General features: G+C 56.3%; 1 protein-coding gene across 6 annotated transcripts in view; it reads right to left on the bottom strand.

Moving 5' to 3' along the window:
• The window catches only part of PPP1R37 (protein phosphatase 1 regulatory subunit 37), a 53054-nt gene that overhangs the window by 9276 nt on the left and 26420 nt on the right, over window positions 1–17358 (bottom strand). The window lies entirely within an intron of this gene.

Here is a 17358-nt window from a genome sequence, read left to right as displayed (position 1 = left end):
TATTTCTGGTGGAGATGGGGTGTCACTATGTTGCCCAGGCTGGTCTCGAACTCCTGGGCTTCAGCAATCCTTCTGCCTCAGCCTCCCAAAGTGCTGGGATTACAGGTATGAGCCACTGTACTTGGTCCTTGGTTTGTTTGTTTTTTTGTTTGTTTTTTGTATTTTTGGGTGAAAGAATGAATCCTCACTTCAACCCTATGAGGAAACCAAGCTCAGAGAAACAACCTTGCCCAAGATCACACAGCTGGTATATATGCGAGTTGGGCTTTGAACTCAGCTCTCAACTACAATGCCACGTGCCTCTCAGGATCCCCACTCCCAAAACACTCTCAACAGCTAAACATCGCCGTACGCTATTCAGGGCCCGGCCCCTTAACGCAGGACGCAGAAGCAGTTGGAAGAGACAGGCCTGGTCCCGGGTGTTCCCAGGCTAACAGGCAGTGGCTCCCAGCATGAATGAAGGGACGTAGCCCAAACCCAACAGCTGCAGCCCCGGTCCCTGGAGGGCCACAGCCGCCACCACGCGGAAGGGAGGGCTGGGCTTTCTATCTACACAGATTTGCCTTTTCTGGACATTTCATTAAAATGGAATTGAAACTGTGTGGCCTTCTGCAGTTGGCTTCTCTTACTGAGCATAATGAGCGTGAGTTTCAGTCCCTTTATACCGCTGAAGAGTAATTATAGGATGTGCTGCGTTGTGTTTGCCCATTCACCAGCTGACAGGAATTTGTACTGTTTCCAGTTTTTGGCTATTAGAGCTTGGATTTTACCTCAGGGTGACCAGCGGAGAAGGAAGGAAAGGCTAGGAGCAGAAGAGGGAGAGGTCAGGCCTGGCCGTTAGATCTTCGGGCCAGCAGATATTGGGCATGGAGATGCCACAATGGGCAGGGAAGGGGGCCAGGAAGAGGGCTTGCTGGCAGCTTCTTGGGGGGGGCCCCAAGAAGCCATTCCGCTGCTGCTGGACGCAGTGGGAGTCCCCGAGAGAGCTCCCAGTCCAGTAATATCTCCGTGTGGACTCCTCCTCCTGCCACCCTGCTAGGCCAGGGGCTCTGGACCCCTGGCCTCATCAAGCACTGCCCCATTTTCTAGGGGAAGAAACTGAGGTCCAGGTAAAGTATGGTGTCTCCCTGGGACTAGGTGGCTGGTCCAGAGCAGAGTCTAACATCAGACCCTGGGACTCCTCTCTGGCCACTGTGCTGGGTGGCGGTGGGTTGCTGAACTGCGGTGCTGGAGGAAAGAAGCCGACAGAGGCCAGCCGCCAGCCTCCCCAGAGGTCAGGCCTGGTCCCTGCCTGGGCACTTCCTCCTCCTTGGGGGTGGAGGCCTGGGAGGAGCTGCAGGGGATCAGCTGATGGCAGGTGCCCCTCTTGCAGACAGAAAGGGAGCTGTCTGACAAAGGCCCATGTGCTTGGTGACCCTGGAGCTCTAGTGGGGACTGGAGCTTGCCTTGCCTGGGAAGGCAGCCCCCAGGACTGCAGCAGCTACCCCAAGCCATGGACAAGCCCATGCATGCCCCGGTCTTAACCATTTGACCCCCAAAGGGCCCACGAACTTGAGGGGAGACACTTATCTCTTTATTTTCATGAATGGAACTGAAATTTAGCATTTCCTTCTTATTAACAGAGGCCAAAAGAGAGAGAGAAAAGAAACAGTGTTTAGCAGACCTTGAGACTGACATGAAAAGAAACGACAGATATTTTCCCATTGCATCAAGTTACTGCAGATTCTGAATGCCCATCACTACTCTGAGACTGAAGGCCTTATTACAGCTGCTGCTACATCCTATCGCTTCACACGTCAATTCAGTGAGGAATAGCATTTAGCTAATGATATTCCAACTGGCATCCTTTGCAATCCTATTTAATGTTTCGCCTTAAAAATCATCATTCCGGTCTCCCTCTCCCGTCTCCCTCTCCCTCTCCCGTCTCCCTCTCCCTCTCCTTTCCATGGTCTCCCTCTCATGCCGGGCCAAAGGTGGACTGTACTGCTGCCATCTCGGCCCGCTGCAGCCTCCCTGCCTGATTCTCCTGCCTCAGCCTGCCGAGTGCCTGCGATTGCAGGCGCGTGCCGCCACACCTGACTGGTTTTCATGTTTTTTTGATGGGGACGGGGTTTCGCTGTGTTGGCCGGACTGGTCTCCAGCTCCTAGCTGCGAGTGATCCGCCAGCCTCGGCCTCCCGAGGTGCCGGAATTGCAGACGGAGTCTCATTCACTCAGTGCTCAATGGTGCCCAGGCTGCAGTGCAGTGGCGTGATCTCGGCTCGCTACGGCCTCCACCTCCCAGCCGCCTGCCTTGGCCCCCCAAAGTGCCGAGATTGCAGCCTCTGCTCGGCCGCCACCCCGTCTGGGAAGTGAGGAGCGTCTCTGCCTGGCTGCCCATCGTCTGGGATGTGAGGAGCCCCTCTGCCTGGCTGCCCAGTCTGGAAAGTGAGGAGCGTCTCTGCCCGGCCGCCATCCCACCTGGGAAGTGAGGAGCGCCTTGTCCCGGCCGCCATCCCATCTAGGAAGTGAGGAGCGTCTCTGCCCGGCAGCCCATCGTCTGAGATGTGGGGAGCGCCTCTGCCCCGCCGCCCCATCTGGGATGTGAGGAGCGCCTCGGCCCGGCCGCGACCCTGTCTGGGAGGTGAGGAGCGTCTCTGCCCGGCCACCCCATCTGAGAAGTGAGGAGACCCTCCGCCTGGCAACCGCCCTGTCTGAGAAGTGAGGAGCCCCTCCGCCTGGCTGCCACCCAGTCTGGGAAGTGAGGAGCGTCTCCGCCCGGCAGCCACCCCGTCCGGGAGGGAGGTGGGGGTCAGCCCCCCGCCCAGCCAGCCGCCCCGTCCGGGAGGGAGGTGGGGGGCTCAGCCCCCCGCCCGGCCAGCCGCCCCGTCCGGGAGGTGAGGGGCGCCTCTGCCCGGCCGCCCCTACTGGGAAGTGAGGAGCCCCTCTGCCCAGCCAGGAGCCCCTCTGCCCAGCCAGCCGCCCCGTCCGGGAGGGAGGTGGGGGAGTCAGCCCCCCACCCGGCCAGCCGTCCCGTCCGGGAGGGAGGTTGGGGGGGTCAGCCCCCCGCCCGGCCAGCCGTCCCGTCCAGGAGGGAGGTGGGGGGCTCAGCCCCCCGCCCGGCCAGCCGCCCCGTCCGGGAGGGAGGTGGGGGGCTCAGCCCCCCGCCCGGCCAGCCGCCCCATCTGGGAGGGAGATGGGGGGGTCAGCCCCCTGCCTGGCCAGCCACTGGGTCTGGGAGCTGAGGGGCGCCTCTGCCCGGCCGCCCCTACTGGGAAGTGAGGAGCCCCTCTGCCCAGCCAGGAGCCCCTCTGCCCAGCCAGCCGCCCCGTCCGGGAGGGAGGTGGGGGGGTCAGCCCCCCGCCCGGCCAGCCACCGGGTCTGGGAGCTGAGGGGCGCCTCTGCCCGGCCGCCCCTACTGGGAAGTGAGGAGCCCCTCTGCCCAGCCAGGAGCCCCTCTGCCCAGCCAGCCGCCCCGTCCGGGAGGGAGGTGGGGGGGTCAGCCCCCCGCCCGGCCAGCCGCTCTGTCCGGGAGGGAGGTGGGGGGGGGTCAGCCCCCCCGCCCGGCCAGCCGCTCCGTCCGGGAGGGAGGTGGGGGGGGTCAGCGCCCCCTCCCGGCCAGCCGCCCCATCCGGGAGGGAGGTGGGGGGGGTCAGCCCCACGCCCGGCCAGCCGCCCCGTCCGGGAGGGAGGTGGGGGACTCAGCCCCACGCCCGGCCAGCCGCCCCGTCTGGGAGGGAGGTGGGGGCGTCAGCCCCACGCCCGGCCAGCCGCCCCGTCCGGGAGGGAGATGGGGGGGTCAGCCCCCTGCCTGGCCAGCCACCCGGTCCGGGAGCTGAGGGGCGCCTCTGCCCTGCCGCCCCTACTGGGAAGTGAGGAGCCCCTCTGCCCGGCCACCACCCCGTCTGGGAGGTGTACCCAACAGCTCATTGAGAATGGGCCATGATGACGATGGCGGTTTTCTGGAGTAGAAAGGGGGGCAAGGTGGGGAAAAGATTGAGAAATCGGATGGTTGCCGTGTCTGTGTAGAAATAAGTAGACATGGGAGACTTTTCATTTTGTTCTGTACTAAGAAAAATTCTTCTGCCTTGGGATCCTGTTGATCTATGACCTTACCCCCAACCCTGTGCTCTCTGAAACATGTGCTGTGTCCACTCAGGGTTAAATGGATTAAGGGCGGTGCAAGATGTGCTTTGTTAAACAGATGCTTGAAGGCAGCATGCTCATTAAGAGTCATCACCACTCCCTAATCTCAAGTACCCAGGGACACAAACACTCTGCCTAGGAAAACCAGAGACCTTTGTTCACTTGTTTGTCTGCTGACCTTCCCTCCACTAGTGTCCTATGACCCTGCCAAATCCCCCTCTGTGAGAAACACCCAAGAATGATCAATAAAAATAAAATAAATAAATAAATAAATAAATAAATCATCATTCCAGGCCAGGCATGGTGGCTCATGCCTGTAATCCCAGCACTTTGGAAGGCTGAGGTGGACGGATCACTTGAGGTCAGGATTTCAAGACCAGCTGGGGCAACATGGTGAAACTCAGCCTCTACTAAAAATACAAAAATTAGCTGGGTGTGGTGGCACGCTCCTGTAGTCTCAGTTACTCGGGAGGCTGAGGCAGGAGAATCACTTGAACCTGGGAGGCAGAAGTTACAGTGAGCCAAGATCGCGCCATTGCACTCCAGCCTGGGTGACAAGAGCCAAACTCCATCTCAAAAAAAAAAAAAAGGAAATGCAAAATTGGAGGAACTATCAGAAGCATAAGAAGAATTCACAAGACACACAGAGCAGCGCCGCCCATGGACTTTGTGCCAGGCGCTTCATCCAGGAACGAGCGCATCGACTCTGTGAAGCAGGGAGCCAGGCCAGGCCCACCCTAAGCTGTCCTCTGTGGCAGCTGAAGCCAGGGTTCAAGTCCTAGCCCCTGGCTCAGGAGCTCTGCAGCCACTCTCAACTCTCCACATTTCAGCTTCCTCAAGCTTTAAACGGGGAAGAGAAGCGTAGCTGTTTTACAGGGCGGGTGAACTAACGGAACTAAATCGTTTGTGGAGGAAGTCCAGCCCGGGCCTAGCACTGCAAACGCTTAGCAGCAGCTCATGTCACAGCATCGCCAGGGTCCAGGATCAAGCTGGGGGTGGACACTGCTGGGGCGAGGAGGCTGGCCCAGAGCTGGCTGTGGCATCAGGGTGGATACCACCATAACCCCTGACACAATGGCAGCTGGTCTCATGCACAAAAGTGCTTGGGATGGCACCTCTTCTTTTTTTTTTGAGACAGAGTTTCACTCTGTCGCCCAGGCTGGAGTTCAGTGGCATGATCTCAGCCCACTGCAACCTCTACCTCCCTGGTTCAAGTGATTCTCCTGCCTCAGCCTCCCGAGTAGCTGGAATTACAGGCACATGCCACCACACCTGGCTAATTTTTGCATTTTTAGTAGAGATGGGGTTTCACCATGTTGGTCAGGCTGGTCTCGAACTCCTGACCTCATGATCCGCCCACCTCGGCCTCCCAAAGTGCTGGGATTACAGGCGTGAGCCACCGCGCCCAGCCAAGATGGTGCCTCTTCTTTGTTCCAAGAGCCTCTGGGTGAGCTTGAGGCCCAGTTTCTAGGCTGGCAACCTTCACTCCCCACACAGCAATCAGACCACACCTTCAGCTGGGCACCTACAGGGTCTGGAACCAGGTCCGGCCTTGCAGGAGTCACCACCAGAGCCAGAGACCGAGGAGGTCACATCCGCCCAAGTGCTTACAGAAGCGCCGTAGAAATGCACTTCTACTAAAAATACAAAAATTAGCCGGGCGTGGTGGTGGGTTCCTGTAGTTCCACGTACTCAGGAGGCTGAGGCACTCTCAAGTAGAACCGCTTGAACCTGGGAAGTGAAGGATGCAGTGAGCCGAGATCGTGCCACTGTACTCCAGCCTGGGCGACAGAGTGACTCTGTCTCAAGAAAAAAAAAAAAAAAAGGAATGAGCACACCAAAACTAAGATTTTACAAACACTATTGCTTAGAAATGAGGCCAAATGTATTCAAATAAAAAAGAAACCAATCTGTTAATAAGAAAAAGAAAGAGCAGCATGGGCAGATCAGAGAGGAAGTTCGCGATGACAGCACTCATACCCGCCAGGCCCATCCCCAGCACTTCCAATGCAAATAAACACAGTTTCAATTCCCTGATCACTTCCATCACGGGAGTATTAGTATCCTTCCACTTTAGAGAGAAGACTGGGCACATGGCTCACGCCTGCAATCCCAGCACTATGTGAGGCCAAGACAGGAGGATTGCTTTAGGCCAAGAGTTTGAGACCAGCCTTGCCAACAAAGCCAGTCTCTACAAAAAAATTTCAGAAAAAAAAAGAGAGGAGAAAACTGCGGCATGGGGCAGAGGTGCGATAACTTGTCCAAAGTTGCAGGGAGAGCAGCTGGCTGGCCCAGGACGGGCCCCTACACACACCTGTCCATTTAAAATGGTGTGAGGAGGTGGCTAAGTAAGAAGAAAACGGCAGCGTGAAACAGTTCATGAGCAGGCATGGGTCAAAATAACTGACTCTGGCGTACTGAGCACTAACCACATGAGAGATGCTACCCGAGGCATTTCACACCCAGTTCCTCCGTATCTGCACTCAATGCGGACTCACGAGGGGAGGTGATGGGTCCACCACGTCTGACCACAGGGCCAGCTTGGACCCATCTGACTCTGCCATGTCACAGCCCACATGACCCCACGATGGACATGGAAAAGGTCACGTGATGCCCAGTGTCTCCTTTAAGGCGGCAGGAAGCAGGTGATCTTTGTCAGTCACTGCTTCCCGGCAGAGTGACTGAAGTCTCATAAAGGGGTGGGTCCCCAGGATCCAGGGGAGCATAGCCACAGGACCCCTATTCCACAGGCAGGGCCAAACAGCCATGGCAGGACTGTAGTTCATTCAAAGGCTTTGGTGTAGGGCCTGGGCTGGAGCTCAGAGCCAGGTTCCAAAGGGAAGGGCTACGCAGTGGTTAGGGCATAGCTGTGGCCCTCAGGGATGGGGCTGGGATCTTGGCTGTCTCTCTCACACACTCAGTGACCTTAGGTGGGCTTCACAGCATCTCACAGGTCCCACCTGAGATATAGAGTCTTGCAATATGGTTAAGAACGTGAATTCTGGGCCGGGCGCGGTGTCTCACGCCTGTAATCCCAGCACTTTGGGAGGCTGAGGAGGGCAGATCATCTGAGGCCAGGAGTTCGAGACAAGCCTGGCCAACATGGTGAAACCCCGTCTCTACTAGAAATACAAAAATTAGCCGGGTGTCGTGGCGCATGCCTGTAACCCCAGCTACTCAGGAGGCTGAGGCAGGAGAATCACTTGAACCCGGGAGGTGGAGGTGGAGGTTGTGGTGAGCTGAGATCACACCACTGCACTCCAGCCTGGGCAACAAGAGTGAAACTCCTTCTCACAGACACACAAAAAGAACATGAGTTCTGGGGCGAGACTGACTGGAGTCAAATCCTAGTGCCCAACTCAAACTCTTGAGCAAAGCAATGTGACCCGTGCCTCAACTGTTTTATCCCTAAAATGGGGATGAGTGTAACTAACTCCCAGGGTCGTGTGGCGAGTGAGTGAGTTAGTAGGGTCCCTCCCTGGAACCAGTGCTTAGCACACACATATACATGCTCACTTGGTCCAGGGGTAGTGGCTCATGCCTGCAATCCCAGCACTTTGGGAAGCCAAGGCAGGAAGTTCCTTTGAGCCCAGGAATTCGAGACCAGCCTGGGCAACATGGGGAGACCTTGTCTCTACAAAAAACTAAAAAATCAGTTGGGCATGGTGGTGTGTGCCTGTAGTCCCAGCTACTTGGGAGGCTGAGGCAAGAGAATCACTTGAGGCCAGGAGTTCGAGACCAGCCTAGGCAACATGGTGATACCATCTCTGCCAAAAATTTAAAAATTAGCCAGGCGTGGTAGTGTGTGCCTGTAATCCCAGCTACTCGGGAGGCTGAGGCGAGAGGATCACTTGAAACCAGGAGTTCAAGACCAGCCGAGCAACAAAGTGAGACCCTGTCTCTACAAAACAAACAAAAAATACAAAAATTAGCACATGCCTGTGGTCGCAGTGACTTGGGAGGCTGAGATGGGAGGATAGCTTGAGCCTGGGAGTTTGAGGCTGCAGTGAGCTGTGATTGTGTCGCTGTACTCCAGCCTGGGCAATAGAGTTAGACTCTCTTAAAAAAAAAAAAAGAAAAAATACGTAACTGCTCCTTAGCTTTTACATTCCTGTTGTTTTTCCAGCATGCAGTAAATCCACCATGTGCACACAAGTATGTGGGGGTGGGCACGTGTGTGAGTGTGGGTCTCCAGGTCAGGGCTCAGATGAATTTGCTCAAGTTCAAGGCTCTGAAGGCCCATTAAGCAGGGACCAGAATTCAAGTGGCTGTCAGAGAGGAGGACAGGTGTGTTCAAAACACATGTGTTTGGGTGTGTGTGTATTTTCTACAAAGCAGGCATGTGTTGGGGATGGATCTGCAGAGGTAACGGCTTGGAATAAGAAGACCTGAGTTCCATCCCTGGCCTGCCGAGGCTGTGTTAAATGACCACAGCAACCTCTTTCCCTCCCTGAAAGGGACACCTGTGGGGTCGCAGGCAACAAGGGACGTGAGAGCACCCATGAAGTAGCTGGCACCAGTGTCACAGTGTGGCTTAGTCAGCAGGAGACACAAATGGAGAAAAAGATGATGATGGTGGTGGTGATGGTGGCAGCCACTTCCCGGTATCAGAAACTTACTCTGTGTAATGCATAGTGCTAAGCACTTTCTAAAAAACAAAGGGGTCAAGGTCTTGCTATATTGCCCAGGCTGGTCTTGAACTCCCAGGCTCCAGCAATCCTCCTGCCTCAGCCTCCCAAAGTGCTGGAATTACAGGCGTGAGCCGCCTCACCCAGCTCCTAAGTACTTTCCATGCACAATTTCACTTGGCCAGCTCAGCACCCCTATGATGCTGGCATAACTAGACCTCCATCTTATCAGGGAAGCAATCTGGGAGAAGAAAAGACACCTGCCCAAGGGATGGAACCTGGAAGTGGCAGGACTGGAACACACCCCAGGACTGTCTTGACCTGAAACCAGAGCACAGCTTAACTCTCGGCTCCCTTGTCTGGCCTGAGGAGGGGGAAGGGCCGGGGCGGAGGCAGGGTGTGGGCAGCCCTGGGTGGGATGGTGAAAGGCATGAGCTCCAGGGAGAGATGATGCTGTGCAGCAGCTGGCGGGCAGGGCCTTGCTGCTGCAGGGATGGGGCTCTGCCGCTCGCCCAGCAGGAGGCAGCCAGCTCCCCAGGGAGAGGATGAAGGGCAAACAGAGCTTGCCTCCCACTCCCGCCGGCTGTGGCCCTCACAAAGGGACAGAGAGAAACCTGACGCCGGGCATCAGGTGACAGGCAGAGAGATGTCTGTCTGGCATTTGCACACAGGTGCAATGGTACCCACGAGATGCAAGGACAGGTTGGGCATCAGGGGGCGGTGATGACTCACACCATCCGTGCCAGCCTGGAGCAGGGCGGGGGAAACAGACACAGTCATCCAAGTGGGAGTCAAAACACCAGGAAGCAACACTGTGCGGGCTGGGGGACACAGTGGGAGGGTGTCAACTCTCAGAGGAGGGATGGGGAGGGAGGAAGTCCAGACAAGCCTGGAGCAGGAATATTTAGGGCTGCTCCGTAACAACCATGCTACCTCTGGCTGGAAATGACCTTCCCATGCCCCAGTGTCCACCACATGAAATCGGGACGTCTGCAAGCCAGGTTCACAGAGCACCAGAGTCAGGAGGTCCTAGCTAGGGCCCAGGGGCCCAGATTTTAACAGGCCCCCATATGACTGTGATGGCAACCAGGCTCAGAATAACCACGATTTGCAATGCAGGCGTTATTTTGTTATTTTGGAATGAACAGAAAGGAGCCAGGGTGAGCTGGCCTTGAAAGGAGTGTTCCCAGAGGCCCCACCGGGCTCAGGTCTGGGTCTTCATTCAGGAGGCCCACTGCGCAGTCCCTGTGCAAACCCGTGGCAGGCAGCAACCACTGGGGCAGGCTTAAGTGTGACGGTGGGAGCAGGCTCGGCGCCAAAGCACACCGGGAGGGGAGCACTGGGGATGATGTGGGACGGTGACCCCGTGGACCCTGGTGAGGACTTCGCTCTCATTCTGCAGGAGACCGGAGCCACTGGGGGCGAGGGGCAGAGCAGCGACAGGATGGATTCAGGCTCATGGGAAGATTGTATTCTGCAGGAGTGGGGTCCCCTGTAGTATTCACGGGGAGGGGACCTGATCGTGCAGGTTGGCAGCCAGGAATGGCACACCAGATTGCCTGTAAGTGCTCTTCCATCTTGGATGGTGACAGCCTCACCTGTCCCTGGGTTTTGGCAGCTGAGCCCCCGCTAGTGCTCCAGCTCCAAGAGGGGTTGCGGGACACAGGTGAGTCAATGCCTGCAGCCCAGGCATCCCCCTGCTTGGCACCCTGCTGGTTAGGTCCTGTGCTGCCTGGACCCCACAGAAGCCCCCCAGCCACCCCGAGACATCCTTTTACTATCCCCTTTTCAGAGTCAAGGCTCACAGAGGCAAGAGTACAGACTAAAAGGCCCAGGTCTGCCTTGACTATTATTGTTTTTTTCCATATTAAACTTGTAGTTTTATTCAGGTTTGATTTTAACAAATGTGTTGGGGAGAGAGACCGCAGGGAAGGGTAAAGCCCATGGGGGCAGGACCCCTCCCCCCTCCTCCTTTTCCCTCCCCATCTAAAGGGGTTTGGGGAGAGGCACAGGTACGGCAGGGGGCTGGCCTTAGTCTGCGGGGGTGGTGCTTAGGGTATAGGACCATGGGGAACAGGGGACCAGACCAGGGGTAAGTGGGGAGGGCACAAGGACCATGTGCCAGAATCCACCGCTTTCTGATTCCAGATTGAGTTCTCAGAATGTGTCATCATTAAGTGATACAGGACCGTATTACTACACAACTCACACATTAAGGTGAAAGAAACCAACATCACCAGCCCCTGAGCAGCCTGGCCACAGGCTGTGCTCCTGGTGACTGTGCTGACTCAGAAGGCTCCCATTCTTGAGGCTTCCGGCAGATAATCAGATAATCGATAGGACCTGGTCACTGCTACATGCACAGAGATGGGCAGGGTGGAGAGAGAAGCTGGGAAGAACCTGGCTTCAAGCCTGGGTGACTGGATAGCTGGTGGGGTCCCAAACCAGTAAACACCGCAACACATGGAAATAGAGATGTCATTTTCTTTTAAGAGCATGGAGGCAAGTATTATTTACATAATCTCAAAAGAGAAAAGAAACACTTATTGTGGTATTTTCCAGAATTCTCAAGCCGGGGAGGTAGGGCGAGGGTGCAATAAAGTCACACCTGGAAACCAGGCCTGAGCTCTTGTTCACGACAATAAATAACCACCAACATGGCAGAGCCCCATTCCCCCACAGCATGGGGGCCTCGAAGCCAGGCGCCTGGGTTCCAATACCTGCTCCGTCGCCAACAGCACAGAGCAGTGACTGCCCTGGGCCTCTCTGCTGCATCAACAGCACCTTCCCAGGGAGGGCTTGGTGAGCTCACCCAGCCTGGCACTCAGCACCCCAGGGCACACAGGAAGGGCCCCTGTCCCTGCCCTCCAGAACCGTATGTTACAGTTGCTGCCACCACTCTGTGCCTGCCACATGCACCTACCCCACAAGGGGGCACCATCACCATTGTTCCACCTCGCAGGCTCCGCAGGGAAGGTCCCAGTTGGGAGTCTCATGGCGGGTGGGTGACCGGCCCATGTGGGACAGCGTCTCAAGGAGCAGCCTGGGAATCCGGTGCTGGGCCTCTCTGCAGGACTCTCCATGCTTGTCAGCCCCCATGACTTGGGCACCATCCACCCCTATCTGGATGGTGGGCTGCACACCCTTGGGAAGGAGCCTGGGGCACAGGGGATGTGGTCCACCTTTCCTGAAGCCTGTGCACTTGCAGCAGCCCCACAAGTAGAGATTTCAGGTCAAGTGAGAAACTCATCCCACAGGGAGCTCTGCCTTGGCGTGGGGTCTGGGAAAGGACGAAGAGGTCTGAGGCCAGAATGGCCCACTTCTCTTCCTGTCTTCCCCTGGGTGGACCAGCCTTGGTCACCCAATCTCTCTCACCCCAGGACCCTGGATAGGCCTCTTCACGTTACCTTGACTCCCCGCTGTCCTCCCCAAAGGTTCTAGGAGTGGATAGGTGCCCCGTCCCACAACCTCTGTTACAGTGATCGGTCAGGGACAGGAAGGTTACAGAGCCAGCCACAGCCGGTCCTACGCCCTAGGGTGGTTAAGACTGCATCCCATTTCTAGAGCTACTGGCAGCCATCCCTGCACCCATCAGGAGGGAACAGCCTTCCGCGAATGAAGCCAGCTCAGAGGAAAGCCAAGCATGGTAGGGCGTGCCTGTAGTCTCAGCTACTTGGGAGGTTGAGGTGGGAGGGTCACTTGAGCCCAGGAGTGCAAGGCTGCAGTGAGCTATGATTGAGCCGCTGAACTCCAGCCTGGGCGACAGATGGGGACCCCCCCAAAAAATAGGTTTTGGGAAATGTTTACCAGATGAGAGGCAAGATGGAATTCTCCTAAATTCGAAGCCTGAAGCAGAATGGTTGAAGCAAAAAGAGGAGATTTGTTGTCTTATGGATCTGAAGGGTCCTGAATAGTGTGGTGTCAGGCACAATATCTCTTTATCAAACAATATCTCTTTAATCTCTGAGCTTGGCCGGGCACAGTGGCTCACGTCTGTAATCCCAGCACTTTGGGAGGCCGAGGTGGGCGGATCACAAGGTCAGGAGTTCAAGACCAGCCTGGCCAACATAGTGAAACCCTGTCTCTACTAAAAATACAAAAATTAGCCAGGCATGGTGGCACGTGCCTGTAATCCCAGCTACTCGGGAGGCTGAGGCAGGAGAACTGCTTAACCCAAGAGGTGGAGGTTGCAGTAAGCCGAGATGGTGCCCCGTGCACTCCAGCTTGGGCAACAGAGTGAGACTCTGTCTCAAATAAATAAACCACAAGCATCGCCCACCCTCTCCCCCCAACCAGGGCTGTAGTGCGAGCAGGGAAAAGGATGGCAGCTTCACCAAGGCCAGCCTCAGCTTGTTCCTGGCCAAGGGAGCTAGGTGAAGGGCAGGGGCTCCCCGACAGATTGAGGGGGTGGGAAAAAACAAAATAAAACATCAAATACATTGTGTAGGAAGAGTCCAGCCTACAGAAGCCTCTACCACGCTACAGAGGGAATGGTCTTCTGAGGCCACACCTGTGGGAGCGGACAGAGGGAGGTTTGAACCAGAGCTGTCTGTCCTGCATCAGTACCCTGAAGCCCTCAGGCCCCGGCTTCAAACCGGACAGACAGGTTGTGGGAGCCTAGAAATGCAGCCTTCTCGAACTTCAAGACAGGGAGGCTGCCAGAGAGACTGTCTTTCTCTGTTGGGTTTCCAGGACGTGGAGAGCGGGTCCTGCCCTCAGCAAGGATGCGCTCGTAGGTTTCTTCCTGGTGCCTGCAGGAAGACCCAGCCTCCAGAGGCCCTTCACAGGTGCCAGTGCTGGGCGGGAGAGGTGTGGGCACCCGGTCCAGCCTGGGGTGCACTCACCCCTGGGACAGCCCCCAAATGCCTCCAATAGGCAGTGGCCCAATCCCCCACAAGCCAGCTCTGTCCCAGAGCCTTCTGCACAATCAGTGAGGCAAATCCAGGGGCAGTGGCAGAACAGCATCAAGGCTATGATGGAGGGAGGGAGGGAGGGAGGGGACATGGAGGCGGGGAGGATGGCCAGGCTGGGATCAGCTGCAGCGGGAGGCATCTGGAAAAGTCTCAGAGATGACAAAGATGCAAAAGGCGTCTCTGGCAGGGGGAACTTTGTGAAGAAAGTGCAGGTGCAGGCGGCTGCCTGATGCATCTGGCAGTGAGCTGCACAGATCGGGACCTGGAGTGTGAGACGAGAGGGGTCAGCAAGGAGGCTGGAGGGGTCAAGGTCCTGCTTATGGAGCACGGGAGGCAAAGCATGCACATGGGAGAGCTGCATGGCCAGACCTCACTTGGGGGTGCTGGGGAGGGGCTGCTACAGTCATTGAGGTCCTCATCCTTGCCAGTGGCAGAGCCATCTGGACACAGTGCCTCAGGGTCTTTGCACCTGTTACCCCCTGCCCAGAGCACCCCTCTTCCTCACACCCCAATGGCTCCTTCCCTCCCTGCCTGCAGGTCTTCACTCCCAAGTCACCTCCTCAAAGGCCTTCCCTGGCCACCCTCCAAAAAGTCAGCCCCTTTATCACTGTGAATCCCTGCTTCCTTCTCTAGGTGGCACTTCTCATGACCCAGCAGGAAGCGTACTGATCTGTGCATTTATGCTATAATGAGGGGAGAACTCTTACCCCTTTTGTTCACTGAAATATCCCCAGAAGGGTCTTTACTGGGCACACAGTAAGTGCTCAATAAATATGTGTTGACTGAAGGAACAGGAAGGTGGGGCTGGGGTGGGTCTCTGGAGTCAGCACAGGTGTGAGTCCCCAACTCAGACAGGGCCAGCTGGGTGAACTCAGGGAAGGTCCCTTCTTGTCTATGGCAGGCTTTTGGGTGCCCTGCACTCAGGCAGCGAAGGTGTGCACGTGATGAGGTCACCAATGGGTGTGCTCAGCCCAGAGCCAGCCTGGGGCAAATGCCTTCTACGCACCTTCACTAGGTGTCCAGTTCCGTCCTCTGCTCCCACAATGCCACAGCCTCAGTTGGGGGGCAGGGGAGGGACAGAACCACACAAGGCTTCCTGGGGCCTGAAATAGGGAGGAGGAGGCAGAAGAGCACCCACAGAGCTTTCTGTGGGAACCCCACACCCCCAAGGCCTCGCTACCTCTGCGGATGCGCTGCTGCACGTCTCTATCCCTGCAAAACCACACGTTTACACTGCCCACATGGAGACCATCCTCACTCCCGCCTCCAAGCCCTTCCCCAGGCTGCTCCACACAGAATCAGAGTCTGATCAGTCATGTAAGCCCAATGCAGTGGGCTTCCCAAGGGCAGGTATTTCTTAGGGGAGTATCTTTACTGAAGGGGGCCCCAGGGCAGCCTGATATGTAGTCAAACCCAGATCTCTAAGTCCAATCCTGGAGCAACCACAGAATGACGCCCGTGGAGGCCCCAGCACCCCACCGCGGGCATCCAGAGGCCCCTCAAGAGCAGGGCTCACACCAGCCCCTGGACTCCCTGTATACACTGCACACAGCTGCCTACACACCTCTCAGGTCCTTGCGTGAGGACCCTGTATATTCACTGCGTGGCACTGGTCAGGTTTCCTGGGTAGAAAAGGCTCTTCCTGCCTCTAACCTTCTTCCTGTATTTGGGGAGCTCCCTACCTAGGGAATCCAGTGGCCTCAATCCCGCCCATGCGAGGGCCCAGCTGTCCTCCTGCCTGGTGACATCCTCCCCACACATTCCCTTGCTACAAATCCTGCAGGGGTCTGTTTCTGGGCTTACAGCCGAGGGCCATGGCTGACACACGCACTGCCTCCCATGGCAGGGAGACAGACGCCCTGAGGAGGAAAGTCCCTCATCCCAGAGTGTGAGTGTGAACGCAGGTCTGTGCTTCTGACCCCCTCTTCCAGCCACTGCCATGCATTTCCCAACAGTAATCATCCCCACGCTCTCCCACCACTCCTACAATCCCCAGTGGCACTCAGCAGAGAGGCATGCGGGAAGAGAACAAACACTGCTTGGGGCCCTTCTACCGTGCTTTACCAGTGGAGCCGTAACTTTGCGCCCACTCCCAAAACTAAGCGATTGACAAACTCCATCTCGTTTCCACTTCCTAATGGCCCTGAGAAATAGAAATTATCTCCCCAACTTTCCAGAGGAGGCTTAGAGATGAGAAAGGACCTGACCAAGGACATGGTTCCCTCTCAAAGGCAATTTGGCAAGACCAGTCAAAAGTACAAATGTGCGGGGCACAGTGGGTCACGCCTGTAATCCCAACACTTTGAGAGGCCAAGGCTGAGGCAAGTGGATCACCTGAGGTCAGGAGTTGGAGACCAGCCTGGCCAACATGGTGAAACCCCCGTCTCCACTAAAAATACAAAAATTAGCCAGGTGTGGTAGCGGGTGCCTATAATCCCAGCTACTTGGGAGGAGAATCGCTTGAACCTGGGAGGCGGATGTTGCAATGAGACAGCGCCACTGCACTCCAGCCTGGGCAACAGAGCAAGACTCCATCTCAAAAAAAAGTATACATGCATATACCCTTTGATTAGCAATTACACACCTGGAGATTAATCCTACAGACATACTTGCAAAGATGAAAAATCATACATGTAAGGACAGTCACTGCAGCAGCTTGCGAATGCAGAACCGGAACCAACCACAATATCCACCAGCAGGGACCGGCTAGCTCCCCAGAGTTCATCCACGCAGTGGAGCCCTGCTGCCACAGAGAATGAGTGTGCGCTCTCTTAGCCAACAGGGAACAGGTTTCAAGACACAAATGAAAAAAGCAAGGTGTAGAACGGTATGCTCATGAATGCTACCCCTTATGCAAGAAGCGGGGAAAGTCGGGTGCGGTGGCTCACGCCTCTAATCCCAGCACTTTGGGAGGCTGAGGTGGGCGGATCACAAGGTCAGGAGATCGAGACCATCCTGGCTAACACAGTGAAACCTTGTCTCTACTAAAAATACAAAACATTAGTCGGGCGTGGTGGCGGGCGCCTGTAGTCCCAGCTACTTGGGAGGCTGAGGCAGGAGAATGCAGTGAACCTGGGAGGAGGAGTTTGCAGTGAGTGGAGATCGCGCCACTGCACTCCAGCCTGAGCGACAGAGCGAGACTCCGTCTCAAAAAAAAAAAAAAAAAAAAAAAAAAAAAAAAAAAAAAAAAGAAGGGGGGAAAATAAAAAATCTGTGCTCATCATTTAAAAGCAAATGAACACAGAGATGGAGTAGCCAGTGAAGCAGCCGGGAACCAGGAACAAAGAGGGACCCCAGGCCCTTCTCCGGGCTTCCTGGCAGCCCCTAAAGCCCCTCCTGGGGCGGCGGCCTCCTCAAACAGGAAGGTTGTGCGGGGTGCTGGGGGGTGGAGCTGGCTCTTCTCTGAGCACCACACCCAGCCACCTCTCATGTGCGCAGAGCCACAAGAGAGCACAGCCCTACCTGGCCACTTTCCCAGTGGTCTGATCCTGGGCCTGGGGCAGATGACAGGGGAGGACAGAGGGTGCCGGCTTGGGGCTGAGTGTTCCCACTGTTTCACAAGCAATGTATAGGTAAAATGATAGCTATCTTAGAGCTGCTGCAAAATAATGCAGGTGAGAGTGGCATGGAGATAGGCGGGAACAGATTGGCCATGTAGTCATCAATTCTGAAGCCAGAAAGTGGGTCGGTCCA

Source organism: Pan troglodytes, chromosome 20 (assembly GCF_028858775.2).
Source record: "Pan troglodytes isolate AG18354 chromosome 20, NHGRI_mPanTro3-v2.0_pri, whole genome shotgun sequence".
Classification (NCBI taxonomy): Eukaryota; Metazoa; Chordata; class Mammalia; order Primates; family Hominidae; genus Pan; species Pan troglodytes.
This window is presented reverse-complemented; position numbering and strand designations above follow the sequence as displayed.